Source organism: Odocoileus virginianus, chromosome 34 (assembly GCF_023699985.2).
Source record: "Odocoileus virginianus isolate 20LAN1187 ecotype Illinois chromosome 34, Ovbor_1.2, whole genome shotgun sequence".
In the NCBI taxonomy this organism is placed as follows: Eukaryota; Metazoa; Chordata; class Mammalia; order Artiodactyla; family Cervidae; genus Odocoileus; species Odocoileus virginianus.
Genome location: NC_069707.1, coordinates 2,103,187 through 2,121,529, shown reverse-complemented (window position 1 = coordinate 2,121,529; position 18,343 = coordinate 2,103,187). Strand labels below are relative to the sequence as shown.

At 54.9% G+C, this 18,343-nt stretch overlaps 1 protein-coding gene across 2 annotated transcripts in view; it reads left to right on the top strand.

The window, feature by feature from the left end:
* Nucleotides 1-507: 507 nt before the first annotated feature.
* CCR6 (C-C motif chemokine receptor 6) overlaps nucleotides 508-18,343 on the top strand; it is a 28,934-nt gene continuing 11,098 nt past the window's right edge. Inside the window, exons 1-2 of one of the 2 annotated variants that reach the window (XM_020885956.2) lie at nucleotides 508-660; nucleotides 14,350-14,449. The gene's annotated coding sequence lies outside the window, so the exon portion shown is untranslated. The remainder of the gene's footprint in view (nucleotides 661-14,349; nucleotides 14,450-18,343) is intronic. The other variant, XM_070461718.1, reaches the window with a different exon arrangement.

The following is an 18,343-nucleotide window of genomic DNA, read 5'->3' as shown; positions in this document are numbered from 1 at the left end:
GAAATGGGGGTATTCTTCCTTTATGACTGGGTTATGCCTTCTTTTGGATATGATCACTGACATACATTATTTGCGATGTGCTGATTCTCTATTTATCATCTTCACCTTTAAAGCATAGTCATGTGTGTGTGTTTTTTTTTTTAGACTTTTTGTTCTTTACAGTCCAGAATGTGAGTAGTTGTCTATAAAGTTCACTAGGCTTTATGTGAAACTTTTCAGAGAACTTTGTAGTCATTCTGATTAATTTGCAATTTCCAAGAAGAATAAAAAAGTATTCCACAGACCAATAATTCTGAAACAAGAAAAAAAAATTTTTTTTTGTCTAAAATTGAAATTATTAAGTGACCTAGTTGCATAAGCTTGCCTTCCTCCCCGCCCCCCCATCTTATTATCTGCCTTTCTATGACCTGAGGTATGCGCTGGAGGAATAAAGTTTGTGGTGAGGCGTTCCCCACACCGCCCAGCACGTGGGCGCAGAATGAGCGCAGGGACACCTGAGGCGCAGGCACTAGAAAGTCCGCCTCCGAGCCGCTTCCGTCAGCACAAGGGCCGGGGGCTTTACGCTGGCGCAGAGAAGTCTGAGGATTCAAGAGACCTGAGCTTCGCCAGGGACAGCTCTGGGACCCTTCCTTTGTGGAATAAGAAGCTACTCCTCTGTCGGTAAGTTTTTATTTCATCTTGGAATCTAGAAAACGCGGCATCCCTGTAGTCTCAGCAGTTTAATGTGTTGAAGGTAAAAGAGTGTTGAGCAGCTCTGTATCATCCTGGTCGACACTTAGACCTCTTAGTCGTGTTCTGGGGGGAGAAGGAGAGACGCTGACTCGTGTTGAGTCCACGGCGTGCGGGCTGCTGTCCCAGAGGTGCCCCCTCTATTGTTTATGTAATCTGATGTTACATTCTAACTGCAGTCCTGGGAGCAGGTGTGACTAAAGGGTTAGAAAAAGCCACTCTGTCCATGGGTAGCGCGGAGGGAACACACTCCCTTCAAGCCTGCTGGAACCCGCTGATGGTGACCAGCTCTTGTGAAAGGCTGTGGAAACACTGGCAAAGAACCTAATAAGCCACCGCCACCTTGGAAAGAGCGATCACACACGTGAGCCTTGCCTGTGAAGGAGAAACACAGACTGCAAACCCAAACCAGACGCAGTCTCCTTAACTTACTGTTTGCACCCGTGCTGGGCTACCGTGTGCGGAATGGGGTGCTGGCGGACAGCAATGCGGATGGGGCGCGGGCCCGGGGGAGGGGAGAGTGCTGGACGGGGTGGCCCGTGGTAGGAACTGCCCCAGAGCTCGGGGTGGGGTCTAGGTGAGGGGACGGGCAGAGCAGCTCCCACGCAGATGGGCAAGAGCGCCGCAGTGGCGGGGAGACGGGCAGAAGACCGGGCGGCCTGGAGCCGGCTCCGCAGGAGGGCAGGGCCCGCGGGCGGGTGTGGGGGTGTGCATCTACGCGTGGATGTGTTCATGGGTCTGCTTCAAGGGGCTGGACAGTGCGGCCATTCACCGGAAGACCTTCTCGTGACACAACCATCTTTCAAGTGAAAGTGACAAATAGGTGGTGATGGGTTTCACTCTGCTGTGGGTTCATGTATTTGTGTCATTAAAAAGTACTGTCAGCCTGTTCATTTGACAGCACTTAGGCATTTGCCTTAATCTTTGGTTCGGTCTCTTATTAAACACATCAAACCTTCTGAGCCCTCCCTTACCTAGAGGTCTCTTATCTAAGAGCATCAACCCTCGAAGACAAACTGAGAAAGAGGAAATTAACAGAAAAGAGCCTCTGCAGCGAAAATAGATCCCACAGAGCCCACCCCACCGCTTTTCTCCCAGGGGAGACCCTCAGGTGTGCATCGAGAGGTCCCGACTCCTATTTTAGGTGATTTCTGATGAGTAACGCCCTTTGGTTTTCCAGGGCAGAGCTCCGAGACGCAAAAGGTTTCAAGTGGGAAGGCCGCTGCTGAGTGAGACCCCGGGAGGAATGAGGCGGGAGAGAGGACGAGGCGGGAACACCCTAGAACTCAGAGGGGCAACTGAGCGTGCTAAACTTTGGGGCCACGTAATGCACAGCAGTCAGCCCCAGGCATCTGCGTGACCCGTGCCGAGGAGGATACTCACACTCGCAGGGCTGACCGCAAAGGGCTTCAGAGGCAGGACTGGACGCCGGAGATTTTACTAGAAGGAGCGTTTGAGCAAGAATTTCATAAATCGGGTCTGAAGTTTTAGAATACTTAGGACTGGAAACGATTGACCTCAGTTGAAGGAGAATTCAGAATTACCTTCCCCCACGAGCAGGGTGAGTCAGACACTGTCGTGCTCCTCCATCAGCTGCACTCAGCCTGCGGGCTCGCGGCGACGGCGAGGTCCCGGGGTCTACAGAGGAGGCCGTAACAGAGCAGACAATGTCTAGGACGCACAGTCCTTTGTGCTTTTTACAGTCAGCTTTGGGAGTTGAGTGAGGCATCGGAGGCCTGAGAAAGAGACCAGGGAACAAAGAAAAGATGAAGGTGTCTAGGAAGGAGCGGTCTGGGCGGAAGGGAGGAGGGACTCAGAGGAGCAACGCAGAGACGGGGGCGCAGGCACACGGGACCAGGGCGGGTCCTGGGCGGGCAGACGTGGCGCAGGGTCGCCCGCCGCCATCGGGGGTCCCCCGGCGTGGGGCCAGGCCTCCGCACGGCCCTCCTCAGCGTTCTCCTCCTGGAGGGAATAACAGGCACTTTCTCCCGGTGCGCTGTCTCCCCTTCTTCACACCAAGCTCCGGGAATCCTAGGGGTGAAGGGATGACAGGCTGCAGGCTGCCTGCCCCCTCTGGTCTTGCCTGCCCAGCCGCGCCGGGGCTGTTAGGGGCCTCGGAACCACCCGGGGTCTGCTCGGTCAGGGACTGCAGAGGTCATCCAGACACTCAGCCCGCGTGCTTGGAAGCCCCTCTCACCGGCAGAGAAGTCCTGGACCCGAAGGCTAGTCACGGCAGAGGAGGCCGCGGCGGCCGCTGGCCGCCTCAGTGGCCGCTACTGGGCCAGCTGGGAAGCGGCCGGCTTGCTGTCGCATGTCACGGCCTGGGCCTTTCTCATTTCTGTAGCAGCTTTATAAGTCAGCCTGGCAGTTCCCGTCAGACAGACTGAGAAAGGAGGCTTGAATCTGGGTCACCGAGGTGCACGATGAATCAGTGGTGGCCCCAGACTCTCAGCCCCTGCTGCGCCCCAGCGGGCACCGTGAGGCCTTCACGGGCTCAAGGAAGGAGGCTGTCAATTTTACTTGTGGGTTTATCTGACACCACCAGAATTATTCGCGTGGAGGTCCCCCACGCGAAAGGATGTGTGGCTTGCAGCTTTGTTTCTGGCAGGTAAACAGAGGCTTTAGGAAACTGCAGGTCACGGTCCTGTGTGTGTAATGAAACGAAAATGCCATGAAGTAGCTTGGCCTCCGTGGCCATTCTGTCGCTTTGCAGACTCCGTAACACAGGCTTCAGTCGTTCGCACCCCTCCTCCCCGCTTCTGGCCGGCGGTGGCCTCTGCTCCCCAGCTGTGAGGCGGGGGTCGCTGGCCTCGGATGGGGGTCTGCGGGGGCCAGCACCGAGGCCTTTCTTGGCCTTCCTCCTTCGTTTTTTTTTTAGAATGGGGTGCACATGTCAGCCATCTTTTTTCTTAATGTTATTTATTGGCCATCCTGGGCCTTCACTGCCGCTCAGGCTCTCTCTAGCTGTGCGTGAGCGTCCTGCTGCCGGGCCTTCTCGCGCCGTGGGGAGCTCAGTCTTCATCATGCAGCACCCAGCCTCGGGAGCTGTGGCTCTTGGACTTAGTTGCTCTGAGTCACGTGGGATCTTCCCGGATCGGGGACAGAACCCGCGTCCCCTGCATTGGCAGGCAGATTCTTTACTGCCGGACCACCAGGGAAGCCCCCTTTGCCCTCTTGATGTGAAACGGGGTCTTTCTGTCTTCCCCACTCTGTGACCTAATTCTATCCACTCTGATAAAATTAGTCATGCCCTCCCTGAAGAGTTTGAAAGCATGTCTGAGAAAAGCCAGCCCCACTGGAAGGGAGCTTTAACGCTCCCTGGAGCTCGTTCCTCGGTCGTGATGATCTCACATGGGTTTCTCTGTTCTGAACTGGGGGTCATGTTCATCAACTTCTTTCACCATTTCCTGGATCTGATTTGAAGGAAAACAGCATGTTGACTGCTCAGGAAACCGATGGGAAAAATGTGAATACAGGGGCACTCAGAGCGTGCAGATTATCAGGAGCTATCTAGCAGGTGTAATTTTTCCAGCAGTTTACCTGAATGATATCTGCAACAGTTACTTCAACTAGCCCTTTTCCTGTTCTCAGAGACCGTTTCCTTGTACAACCATGCATCTGGTTACGAAGTACATGGAAAAAGCACAGAGACCCAGAAACAAAATGACTTTTCTTATGTTTCTGCCTCCTGAGCCGCCATTGTTAGCATTTCAATGTATTTCTGCCCAGGCCGCTGTGTTCCGGCAAGAATTGTAGCATTGTGTCTTTATAGTTTTGTCATGTTCCTATTTTGGCTTAGAAGCTTTGGGAAGAATAAGGCTGCCTCTAGAATGGTGTGCTCAGGGTTAGAACTTTAAAGTTGGGGCCCATATAAAATTTTTGCAAAGAAGTCTGTTTTCACATGGTCAACTCAAAACCTTGAAAACCTTCCTCTCCTCCCCCACTTCAGAGATGCCAGGCATTAGAAAGAAAGTGAATATTGGTTCTAGCAAAGTCGTCTTTAAAGCAGAGGCTGTGGCCGGCATCTGAGACCCTCGCGGGGCACCAGCGTGTGTGTCTGGGTGATGGGGTCACTTCCTTCTTGAGGAGCTCCGAAGCCAGCGGCCAGGAGGAGAGGATTCCTGATGCTCCGGGGCCCCTGAGGAGGCTGCCTCACCTCCCTGCTCCCCCCAGACCCGCCGGCTTCCCTGGAGCCTCGTTGAGCCGACCCCGCACGCTAACCCTAACCCCACGCCCCCTCCCCGTCCCCTCGGCAGCCCCCTCCCACCCCATCACTCCTTCCTCCCAGCTCCCGTCTCCCTCCGCCACCCCTCAGGACTCTGCTTTTTAGACCAGGTAGCCCCTTTCCCTGGGCACGCGAGGCAGCCGAGGCTTCCTGTCTGCAGACAGTGCGGGGAGGTCGGTGGGGAGGGAAGCCCGGGGGGTCTCACCCCTCGCCCTCACCTGCAGAGACCGCCTCCTCCCACCCTCAGTCCTCTGGCCCACGGCCTCCCTCTCAGCGCGACTGAGAACAAGGCTGTTCCTTTTCCTCGCCGGCGTCTTCCCCGTGGTCCCCTCTCCGGCCCTGGGGCAGCTGGCCGCCCCCTCCTTCCCTGTTCGTTCTGGTCCCAGGCCCCTCCTGTCCCCTGACCATGCTCTGCGCTAAGCAGGTCTGCGTGCGAAGGCTCCCGCACCCTGGCCTGGGGGCCATTACTGCCGTGGCCGTAGACCCAGAGCGTCTCAGAAGGGAGCAAGCTTACTCAGAATGAAGAGCAGAGATGATGAGGGCGCTGTGAGCTCCGTGGGCCGACCTCCAAGCAGGCTGAGGAGAGACGCTGGGACCTGGGGACGGGCCAGCTCAAGGGCGAGCTGATGATCCTCGTGGGCTGGTAGTCAACTCGTGGCGCCTCAAGACAAGGGAAAGTCCTGCTGGAAGGCTGGCATTCGGAGACTGGTGAGGGTGAGCTAGGGAGAGTACCAGGCTGGGCGATTCTGCCTAGTTTGGGATCTGAGAGCTGGCTGGTAAGATCAGGGGAGCCTTGGCAACCGTTACAAAGGGCCTCAGGCACTTCGGGAGGGGACCTTGGTTCTGGGCACCATGTCCGTGGCCTTGGGATAGGACTCTACGATTACTTCCGTTAGATCCCGGCCCACTCGGGACTGCCCTGCAGTTTCTACGTTCTGGGAAACCAGGCTGGTTGGCCGCCCGAATCCTGGCAGCCCACGAGGAGAAGGCAGGAGGCCGATGCTGGCAGGAAACCTGGACCCCGTCTCTGAAGGCTGGCTCCTGGCCCCTGTTGGCCTTCCAGGGGCCCTCGCCCTCTGCCCTCCTGGGCTGCACCTGAGGGCTGAGCAGAAAGCCTGCAGTCAGGAAACCAGGCTCTGGGGGTTGAGACGGGTACCATCCGGGTGGGTGGTCTCTGGCCCCACAGCTGCAGCTGAAATCAGCTGTGGGCCAGGGGTGGGTGGGGGCCGCAGGGGGGTCTGCTGACTCCCGGGGTTCAGCCAAGCTGCCCTTGCGCCCGTTGCCCTCTGCAGTGCCTGCCGTCTCTTTCTTTGAGTCTGGGTGCGCATTTTTTGGTTTTATTTTCTATTTATTCATTTTTGAATTGGAGTATAGTTGATTTCTAATGTATTAATTTCTGCTGTATAGCAAAGAGACTCGTTTATACACACATATATTCTTCTTTAGTTTCTTTTCCACTGTGCTTTATCACAGAGCATTCAGTGTACTTCCCTGCGCTACACGGAAGGACCTTGTTGTTTATCACTGCCAATTAAAAAAATTTTCTTTTTCTACGTCTGTGGTCTCTGTTTCCTGAGACCACACTCTCTTCTTAGGCCCTTGTAATAACGTTTTCACTCAGACATTCATACTGAAAGCTTATCTTCCAAGAGCACTGTAAACTCCAGTGATTATAGCAAAGGGTGCTTTTCTGCCCTCAGGCTCGCTGCTCTGCGGGGCTTTCTCCAAGCACGTTCCTCCCGTGCCTGCTGCAGTGACACTGCGCTGACTTCCGGGCAACCACTGCTTCCAGCCACTGCTTTCCTCCTCACTTCAATTTGTCCTTCTGCTTCCTGGCTTCCCTGACGGCCCGGAGGGTAAAGAATCTGCCTGCAATGCGGCAGACCCGGGTTCCATCCCTGGGTCGGGAAGATCCCCTGGAGGAGGAAACGGCAACCCCACTTCAGTGTTCCTGCCTGGAGAATCCCAAGGGCAGAGGAGCCTGGCGGGCTACAGCCCACGGGGTCGCAGAGAGTCGGACACGGCTTGAGTGACTAACACTCTCCTGGGCTTCAGAAGCCCCCGAGCTTTTATCAGTGCCTCTGAGTTCAGCTGTGACGTCCCGCCCAGAGCTGCCCCGGCTTCGCGTTCTGCGGCTCCTCTGTGGGACGGCAGGGAAGGAGAAGTGGGGGGAAGAGGAGCAGGGGGAAGGGTTGGGGGGCGGCTACTGGGGCCAAACCCGCAGGAAGACAGGCACCGTATGTCTAGTCCGCACCTTCATCTTCCACAAACCTCCTCTTCCCTTTATCAAGGAGACAGACCCCCAGAGACTGATTTGAAAAATGCCCGTCACGTGGCTGACCCAGATCTAAAGTCAAGACTCTCCAGTGACACGAGACCTCAGTCTCCGCACCTTGGATGACTCTCATTTCCTTCCTCTTCGAGCAGTTTCTGTACCTTCCGCGTAGAGATGTGTCCGAAACCTAGAAGGAAGCCTCCAGGTCTGACCCCCCCACGACTGTTGAGGTGGAAGAGAAGTTATCATTTTCATTCCTTGCTCCTCTCGCTTCTTCCTGGGTCTTCAGAGCATCCTTTCTCTCCACGTTGATCCCAGAGATGCACAGCCTGCGGGCGTGGCCGTGTGCCCCGGCTCTGGAAGCTCTGAGGTGCATGCGCTTGAGGAAGCTGCCGCATCTCTGAGTTTCAGGCTGACGGCATCGGTACCCTCCAGCTTCCCGTCAGGATGAAGAGAGCAGGATGAGGGGAACAGCAAGCTGGCGGGCTGTGCCCTCAAGCCTGCCAGCGGCTCTCGGCTCTGGGCCACCTCCCTCCCGCGCGGCTCCCTGCCAGGGGCCTTTCTGGGAACTGAGCCCCAGTCCCTCCACGGAGAGGAAGTGGGGGAGGTGTCGGGCTGACCTCAGTGCGTGGCGATGGTGTGGGCTGTTTTCTGTCATTATTACTCCAGGGGCAGCTCAGATCATCAGGCACTGGGGGCTGGAGATGGGGAGACCCAGGAGAGCACAGGGGGGTTTTCTAAGTTAGTGACCGACAGTGGGCGAAGCAGACGGCAGGCCCAAAACCGCAGCACGTGCCCCAACAGGGAGGCTGGGCAACCTGGAATCTCGGTCAATTCCAAGACACACGGTGTCAGCACAGCTGCAATTAATTCCCTCCATGAGGTGATCTATGAGATGCCTGAAACGTGGGAGACCCGGGTTCAATCCCTGGGTCGGGAAGATCCCCTGGAGAAGGGAATGGCAACCCACTCCAGCATTCTTGCCTGGAAAACACCACCGACAGAGGAGTCTGGAGGGCTATAGTCCAGGGGGTCGCAAAGAGTCAGACACGACTGAGCGACTTCACTTCTTCACTTCTTCATGAGATGCTGTTTGTCGCAGCAGGAAATTTGCTGGCGGGATCTGGTGAGCAGGGTGTCCCTATTTCTCTGGGGAGGAAGCGACACACCCTGGGGCCCAGCCCCGAGCCACCCCAGTGAGACCCTCTCCTGTCAACCTTGCCCGCTTCACCTCGCCAACAACATCCCTGCTCAGACGTCTTATTTCCCCCACCTCTAGCATCCTGCCGGCAAATTTCCCAGTAGGGGCAAAGAGCATCTCATAGAGGCTGGAGGTGACTAAGAGTCCAGGTTGCCCAGCCTTCTTGTTGGTATTCTTGGGAAGGATGTTTTTTTGAACAAAGTCAGCTTTTGCTGGGACTTCTGGGTTTGCGACCCACCGCTCTTCGTCAGGAGGGGCTTGTCCGCAGGCCGGGAGGACAGCCCGGGTCACTCAGGGCTGCTCGGCCAGGCAGCTCCGGCTGTGGTGGCTCCAAACAGCGGCCCATCGCCCGCTCTCTCGGCTCTGGGGCCGGGGGCTCCGCGGAGTGGTTCTCTGCCTGTCGTGCAGTCACAGTCAGGGGCCGGCAGGGACCTGGTCAGGGAGGCTCCGAGGCCTGGCTGTCTCCCGGGGGTCTCAGCAGGCTCCGGCCACCCACATGCGACCTCCCCCCCGGGGCCTGGGCTCCTCAGTGCAGCACGGAGCCTGGGTTCCGAAGGAGGCCTGGCCGGGGGGAGCCGGGGGGCTCCTGTGACCCAGCCTCAGAAGCCCCGGATCATTACGACTGGCGGAACGATTGACCCAGCAAGCCAGCAAGGGCACTCCAGACTCCAGGAGAGGGTCAATGTCCCCTCTGAGTGCATGAGCCGCAGTCTGTCTTTCGTTTTTATTCTATTTTATTTTAAATTAATTTATTCATTTTAATTGATGGCTAGTTACTTTGGCCACCTGATGTGAAGAGCTGACTCATTTGAAAAGACCCTGATGCTGGGAAAGATTGAGGGCAAGAGGAGAGGGGACGACAGAGGATGAGATGGTTGGATGGCATCACCAACTCAATGGAGATGAGTTTGGGTGAACTCTGGGAGTTGGTGATGGACAGGGAGGCCTGGTGTGCTGCGGTTCATGGGGTCGCAATGAGTCGACACGACTGAGCGACTGAACTGAACTGAATTACTTTACAGTATTGTGGTGGTTTTTGCCATACATTGACATCAATCAGCCACGGGTGTACACGTGTCCCCCATCCTGAACTCCCTCCCACCTCCCTCCCCATCCCATCCCTCAGGGCCGTCCCAGCGCACCAGCCCTGACGCCCTGTCTCATGCATCCAACCTGGGCTGGCGATCTGTTTCACATGTGGTGATGTACATGTTTCGATGCTATTCGCTCAAATCATCACACCCTCGCCTTCTCCCAGAGTCCAAAAGTCTGTTCTATACATCTGTGTCTCTTATGCTGTCTCACATATAGGGTTATCGTTACCATCTTTCTAAATTCCATATATATGTGTTAATATACTGTATTGGTGTTTTTCTTTCTGGCTTACTTCACTCTGTATGATGGGCTCCAGTTTCATCCACCTCATTAGAACTGATTCAAATGCATTCTTTTTAATGGCTGAGTAATATTCCATGGTGTATATGTACCACAGCTTCCTTATCCACTCGTCTGCCGATGGACATCTGGGTTGCTTCCACGTCCTGGCTATTGTAAACAATGTGCAGTCTCGTTTCAGCAGCAGAGGCACTGACCCACGCTGTCTCTGAAGACCACCCAGCACACCGAGGGGTCGTCTCATGAAGGGTAGCTCAGCTGGGTGCGGTTGCCAGGCCCCTGCGTGCCCAGCACTCGGGACACCAAAGCCAGATTAGAGTGCATCTCTCAGAGACGCTGCAGACCACCCCCTGCTGGGCCCTCACAGCTGCCAGCGAACTCCAGATTCGGAATTGGTCATTCATCAGGGAGGCCCAGGGTCCCCTGAGACCCCAGAGTCATCTGCCCTATGGGCCACCTGCCTGTCAGCAGACGTGGGTCACCCGTGTGTCACACATCTTTGGAAATCACCCACAAAGTTGAAAATATATGAAACCCTTGTCATCCCTTAGAGGGACATGCAGTTATCGTGGTGAGGAAGTCCATGTGACTGAAGAACTTTCTTTACAAAACTGTTGCCTAAAATTATTTTAACTTTTCTAGTGAAAAATGTGTTTGTTCATAGACCATGCACATTTCCCCAAGTTCCTATCTTTCCCTTTTTTAAGAGTTTTATTTTCTATTGGAGAACAGTTGCCCTGGTGGTGGGGTGGTAAACATTCTGTCCCCAATGTGGGAGACTTGGGTTCAGTCCCTTAGTCGGGATGATCCCCTGGAAAAGGGAATGGCAACCCACTCCAGTATTCTTGCCTGGAGAGTCCCATGGACAGAGGAGCCTTGCGGGCTACAGTCCATGGGGTCACAGGGAGTCGGACACGACTGAGTGCTTAAGCAGAGCATATAGGACAGCAGAGTGGCTCGGTTTATATACGTACCTGTGTCTCTTATTTTTCAAATTCGTTTCCCATTTAGGTTGTTACATAATACGGAGCAGAGTTCCCTGTTCTGTACAGTAGGTCCTTGTTGGTTATCTGCGTTAAATATAGCCGTGTGCACATGGGTTTTTTCATAACCTACGTGCATTTCCCGAGTTCCTCTTTTCCCTTTTAAATTCTTCTTCCTCCCTGGGCGATGAGCTTGTCTTCTCCCTGGGGCTTGTGGGGCTGGGACTCCCTTCTTTCTGGCTCCACAGACTCTGCCCCGCAGGAGCTGCCTCTTTCCATGGCCGAGGGGTGAGCCTGCCAGTTAGCAGGAGGGTCCCTGGGACTCACCACAGCCTCACCTCAAAGGGTAACGCGCTTCCCTCTCGGCTGTGATGTTAATTTTCCAAATGGCCCCTGGGCTTTGTCCTGGATGAACTGTTCACATTTCCTGGCAGCCTTTCAGACTGCAAACCATTCACATAAATAGCACAACCTAGGGTGGACCTCTTGCTCTTTACGTCCATCACCACGTCATGCAAATGAGCAGCAGCGTCTTATTGAAGTAGTGTTGAGAGCTCACGGGATTTTTAATATGGGAAATTTTTGCTTTTTTAAAGAAAGCCTTTATTTCTTTGGCTGTGCCGTGGCTTCATTGCCTCGTGTGGGGCCTCGAGTTGCGGCTCACAGACTCTAGCTGTGGGACGGCCCTTAAGCATGTGGAATCTCAGCTCCCCGATCAGGGATGGACAGTCCCAACAAGGGGACACTTCTAGAGAGAGGAAACAGATGGGTCTGAGCTTCCCAAGGGTGGTGTATAATTTGGATTTTACTTTGAAGCAGAAGGAATCTGGGGGCAGAGGACACTGGAGGACCACACAGGCCCCCGAGTCCCACCCAGGAGCAGCCTTGGGAGTGGGTGGGAAGGCCACAGTCCGGGGCTGGAGCCCATCAGGGACCAGGGCCAGACCTGCTACAGACAGGCTCCCGCCTGGCACAGAGGAGGCACGCCAGGGGCAGCGGTCCCTCGGGGGTGCCCCCTCCAGCTCTGGGCTCCCCCGATGGGCGGCCCAGCACCCGTGTCCAGGAAGGGAAGGTGCTCCAGGCCCCCTGGCCTCCCGATGCTGCCTCACAGCATCGCTTTTGTCGGTGTGCTGAATCCCACTCGCTGCCCCTCGGGGTCCTCAGCAAAGTCAAGTCTATTTTTCCTGTTTTAGGCAGGTTGGGCCTGGGGTGATACTGAGCCACAAACGGGCATACCTTCCCACCGTCTCGCTAAATAAGACTATCGAAGGGGACGTCAGAGGGAAGCGGTGGGTTAGAGGGTGTGTGGCATCTGTGTCCCCCGATCCGGAGGTGACCTGAATCTTGACCTTAGCCTGGAAACTGGCGTGGCGGGCAGCCCTTCCAGCAGCCTCCGCCAGCGGGAGCAGGGTCTCAGAGGAGGCAGTGGTGGCAGGGGGGTGATGGAGGGGTGGGAAGGACATGGTCCCCTCCTCTCCCTCCAGATGCCAGCCGTCCAGATCAGGGGCTGCGCGGGATGTCACAGGGAGGGTTCTTTTCAGAGGAGCGGGCAGGACACCCCGTGTGAGTGGAGAACCAGCAGAGCGAGATGAGTCAGGACCTGGAGAGACCGTCCTTCAGAAGGACTGTCGTGACGGAGGGAAGGGGACTGCTGGGACGGCGGGGTCCTGGGGCCCTGAGCTCATCCAGCCTCTCAGTCAGAAGGAGAAAGGCTCTTCTTCTGCAGGTCGGGGGGAGGCAGGGATGAGCAGAAACTGGGCAGGGAAGTAGTCTGCGAGGTCGGGGGAGAGGCTCCAGCTCTGCTCCGACAATTCCCGGAAGAGGAAAGGGGGCCAGGGCCACGCTGCAGGGCGGCGGCGGCCTGGGATCGAGCTGGGCTCTGGGGTCCACGGCAAGGAGAGACCCTGACCAGCGCTCGGTCAGCACCCAGCCGAGCGCTGGGGGCTGTGCATGGGCAGCGTGGTTGGCTCAGCACGAGATAGGAGGGGTCAGGCTCGGAAGGAGGGAAGGCGTCAGTCCCCCCGGTCTTGCTTTCTGTTGGTCTTGGCTGTAAAACCTTGCAAAGACCTGGGAAGCCAGGAGTGCTGCAGTCCCTGGGGTCGCAAAGAGTTGGACATGACTTAGCAGAACTTTGCTATCAGTCTTTTTATGAAACGATTTCCTGAACTTGGATCATAACAACACACTACAAGATGGTGAACACTTCTATGATTCTAGGATATCTTTTCTTTAAATTTTTTGCTAATTTTTTAAAGCCACTTAAACCGAAAAATGAGCTCCCCCAGCTGCTCACCAATGCTCTTCCTCGCATCCATCCCTACATCCAGTGACAAGGCACTCGGGAGGTTTGTCACCTGCCATCTCCTAATGAGCACGTGTCCTGCTGTTTAGGGTCTTGTGTTTTTTTAAGTTGAGAGATAATTGACATCTAACATTGCATTAGTTTCAGGTGCATGACACAATGATCTGATATTTACATATATTGTGAAATGAACGATAAGTCTAGCTAGCATCCATCACCACACGAGACGTTTTTGATCCCAGAGGAGACAATACCATGTGTGTGAGTTAGTCGCTCAGTCTTGTCCGATGCTTTGCAACCCCATGGACTATAGCCCGCCAGGCTCCTCTGTCCATGGGATTTCCCAGGCAAGAATACTGGAGTGGGTTGCCATTTCCTTTTCCAGGGGATCGTCCCTATCCAGGAATTGAACCCCCATCTCCTGTGTTGTAGGTGACTTCTTTACCACGGAGCCACCTGGGTTTTTATCCTCCCAAAACTCGAGTTTATTGAGCACTTACTCCACTCCTGGGCTTCTCCGGTAGCTCAGAGGGTAAAGCGTCTGCCTGCAATGCGGGAGGGCTGGGTTTGATCCCTGGGTTGGGAAAATCCCCCTGGAGGAGGAAATGGCAGCCCACCCCAGTCCTCTTGCCTGGAGAATCCCACGGACAGAGGAGCCTGGTGGGCTACAGTCCATGGGGTTTCGAAGAGTCGGACGCGACTGAGCGACTTCGCTCACTCGCTGCCCCACTGCAGGCGCCGTCCTACCTGCCGGTCTCCAGAGCCGGGCCCGCTGCCCCTGTGGCCGTCTGCGGCTGCCCCTCTGTGCAGCGGAGGGATGGGGGCTGCGGAGGGTCAGAAGCTGGCTGTGGTGCACAGCTTTCTGGTGAACCCAGGGAGGGGGGCCCTGGAGGCTACGTCCACTGTGCTCACTGGCCTTTTCTAGATACTCGTGCGTCTTTCCAGGCTCCCAGAGGTCGCCGGCCCAGAGAGGCCGTGTTTGAAAACAACGTCATCGCCACACCTTGAAAAGCAGCTCAGAGTCGCCCTTGCGGGGGAACCGCACCCAGGCCCCTCCCTTCTCATCAGCTTTACTGCGGCTCCAGGGGTCATATGATCGTTTTATAACCTACAGGATATAGATGGTTAACCATCTGTATTTGGGCAAATAGGCGTTCCCTTTACATAGGAAGTGGTAATTCAGCAATTTGCTTCTGGTTAATCCTGGTCCCTCACTGCTTTTTTCTTAATGACCATTAGAAAGTGCGCCTGGTGAGAGGTCACAGTGGGGATGCCCGCGCCTGGGGCGTCGTGAGGGCTGTGTACCGCTTCGTGCACTCTGGACCACGGCCTTTTGGAGGTGAGCCTGCTAAGCCCCTTTCGAAAACGTCTCTTCTTCTCTGATCCCTGCATCTGAGGGATATTAGACATGGACCTGCTTGACTCTTGAGGACTCTAGGATGCTGGCGTGCTGTCTGTGTTTACACTTCATAAAGCATGCTCACTTTTGCACGTGCAGCGGCCTTACACTTTGAGGAATAGCGCCGTGTTTTCAGGAAGCTTGCTTTCCCCCAAACGCACAGTAAGTGATGCGTTCTAATTGTCTCGCACTAGAGCTTGGGCAGTTTGGTCGTTGCCTCGTAACGTGATATCCGTGGGGCATCGGTCTGGGCAGAAATGCAGTTCTTTACTTAAATAAGGCCACAAAGAGTTTGGAGAGCCAAACCTGAGCTAAAAATGTTTTGGAGATGATGAGGAAGGTGATTTATGGCAAAGTACGAGTGAGGGTCTTGAATAGTTGGAGGTTGACTGGGAAGGAGCTTCTCAGGCAGTCATTTAAGAGAAATTGATGGGGTGGAAATTTTTATGAGACTCAGCACAACACAGGAAAAGCTCTGATAATGGCTGCTAACGCCACAGTGACTAGGGAGTTAGCGTCTCATGACTATAAAAGGATGCATGGTGGTCTTTAAGACAGTCTGCACAGATTCCCTCCAATGCCCATGTAGCTGCAGAAAACAGATATTGTAGTGATCAGCCCTGGAAAGAAACCAATGCCAAGTCTGAATTAGTCACTAGTTCTTGAAATGATTAGAGGTATAATATTAATTACTGTAAATGAAAAAGAAAAGGTAAAATGAGCTTTTGAAGAAGCAAAAGGAACCAGAAGGAAAAAAAATACAAACCTATATTCAACTCACTGGAAAAAACCTTCTGGCTTCTTTCTTAACCACGCATATGCAAAAGCAGAAGGAAGCCAGCCTAGAGTTTCAGCTCCACTGACATTCATCTAAAAAAGGGTAAAACTCTGTGTGCCTGTGAGTCAAATGAATTAAGACAGCAGTGACATGGTATTGAATGCCTACCTCTATGGTATGTAAGACTCTGATACCCATATGTATTAAAATAAAGATATTATTTAAGATCTTGTGGGAATTGTATAGTCCTTCAGTAAGACCTGCTGGAGACAAGGTGAATTAGAACGAACTGCAGTCTTCCCATTTGTAAAGTGGGTACGCCGTTGTTTAGTCTTTGAGTCACATCTGACTCTTTGTGACCCCATGGACTGTAGCCTTCCAGGCTCCTCTGTCCATGGAATTCTCCAGGCAAGCATACTGGAGTGGGTTACCATTCCCTTCTCCAGGGCATCTTCCCTGTCCAGAGTGAACCTGTGGCTCCCACATTGGCAGGCGGATTCTTTACCACTGAGCCACGAGGAAAGCCTGTAAAGTGGTTGTAAGTCATCTGAAAGGGATGTTGAGAGACTTAGCAAGGTAATAGACATAAAGCAGTGATCCCAAAGCCCACTGTGCAGTTAGAACTTACAGCGTGCACACCCACCCTCCAACACTCAACACACACATGCATATACACAGGCCTACACACACACAGCACACACACATACATGCAACACACAACACACATGCCTATACACAATGTGACATTCACACGTGCGTGCACATTCACACACCCACATGTATGCACGTGCGTGTGTATGCTCACCATGTACACACGCGTTCCTTTTGTTCTCATTCTTTGTCTTGGGGGCCATCACTGTTTATGAAAATAAGCACAGATTGAAACCTTCTGCTTTAATTTTAGCAAGCCGTTAAACTTGTTTAATTTGTTTAAATCAAAACTTTAAGTTTTCCTTGCTGATAATACTTTGATAAATGTTGTTAATGTTTCTGCATATTTAATTTTCATGGGTGGAGTCTGCCCTTGGCCAGAGGGGCCAAAAGCTGAGGGCGGCCTGCTGCCCACCCCTTCTGCTTTTCCAGCCACCTCCGCTCCCCTCCCCTCCACGTGCCCTCCCCCTCCCCTCCCCTCCCCTCCCCTCCCCTCCCCTCCACGTGCCCCTCCCCTCCCCTCCCCTCCGCTCCCCTCCCCTCCACGTGCCCTCCCCCTCCCCTCCGCTCCCCTCCCCTCCACGTCCCCTCCCCTCCCCTCCCCTCCCCTCCCCTCCCCTCCCCTCCGCCCCCGCCCTCCCCTCCCCCTCCCCTCCCCTCTCTCCCCCTCCGCTCTCCTCTGCAGTATCCTGCTTCCCTTTGCCCCCACCCGCATCTGACCCAGCGGAGAGCAGACCAGTAATCCGCCTCCCTGCGAGCCCATCCTGGTCACTGGGTCCCAGCGCAGACGCTGCCTGCTGAGGACCTGAGCCGTTCCCCATCCTTGTCCTCTGCCTGTGACCAGGAGGCTTCCGAAGCCCTCAGAGTCCCAGGACGAGGCCTCTGTGCAATGGAGGCCGGGGGGTGGCGGGGGCGACCTCTGGTGGGCTTGAGTGCAGCTGGGCAGGGGGACGGACCACGGCCCTGTGCACAGCCGTTCTGATCTGAGGACATGCGTGTATAGTGAGGTGTTCTTTGCATTCTTGAGCGAGGCAGTCAATTAGCTGTTAGTTTCCGAGGTACCTTCTTTAGTACACGGTACCTAATGCCAGTGGTCCAAGGCAGCCACGTCACTTAACTGTGATGAAATGTAAAGTAGCATTGTGAACACCATGTTAAAGATGTTGGTCTCATTTAGTAGCACTAAGGATTTCTCGAGTCTTTGCAGTGTGACAACTGAGGGCAGAGGCCTGCTCCCCGAGGCTCCTTCAGTCTGGGGTTCTGGCACGTCTACTTTCATTTATGGCCTCAAAGCTTCAGTGCAAAAGTCATGCAAAGGTTCAGCTTATCACCGCGTGCCTCTGCCAAAGTAAGAGAAGCCATTCGATGGCCTGACTTTTAGAAACATGGGTTCTGTGTGTCCGCGATGAGAGGTGACTCCGCCGGGGCTGGTGCAGGGGTTCGCCTTCCCCTTCCTGCACTTTCTGAGGGCGCGTCTACTCCTGGCCGCAGCCTGCATGGACACCAGCTGGTACTGGAGGGGATGTTCCAGAAAGGAGGAGGCAGATGGAGGCAGCTCCCAAAACTGACCCCAAAGCATCTCTCCCGGGCCTGTCCTAGTCCCCGCTTTCTTTGCAGCCAGAACATCTCCCAGGGACTCACTGATCTAAGCTCACTGATTTACAAGCTGATCTAAACTCCAGCGACACAGCTGTTAGAGGCTGGACTCCCCAGTGAAGCCACGACGCTCACACAAACGTGCGTTAGGGTCCCCGGAGGCGCTGTGAAGGGGGGTGAGTGGTCGCGGCCGCCCTGAGCAGGCTCTGGAGCTCATCTAATGCCCAACTGCACTGATCCCTCAAAAGACAGGCGTGCGCGGGCTCCTGCCGTGAGCACGACACGTGAAAACACCGTCCTCCGGGCACCCACGTCTTTACCCACTCACTGCCCGGCTGGAAGCTGCCTTTCCCCCGCCCCACACCCTCGTGTGGATGGGGCTCCAGCAGCCCCAGCTCCAGGCTTACTGGTGGTGAAACATTCAGGGCACACAGGGGTGTCTGCCTCAGAGCTCCTCGCTCAGACCCTCCGCTTGCAAAGGCACCTCCCAAGTTCCAGCCCATCCTGCCCCCACGGCCCCCAGCTGGAGAGGAGAGGGGCACCCGCTCTAACCCTTTCCTCTCCAAAGAGCACTCCAGCAGAGACTGATTCCGCAGGTCTGACCCAGCTCACACCCGCCTCGTGCTCCGTAAGCAGTGACCACTGCGCCTGACCTGGGCTTTTCTGGCCCCCAAGGCAGCTCATGCCAAGCTTGCCAACCCATTCAAATAATCTTCCTGACGTTTGGTCAGTTCTTTGGAAACCATCTCTACTCACTGGCTGCCTTCTTACCCTTTGCAGGCAGGTGTAAACCTAGACCCTCTCTAAAG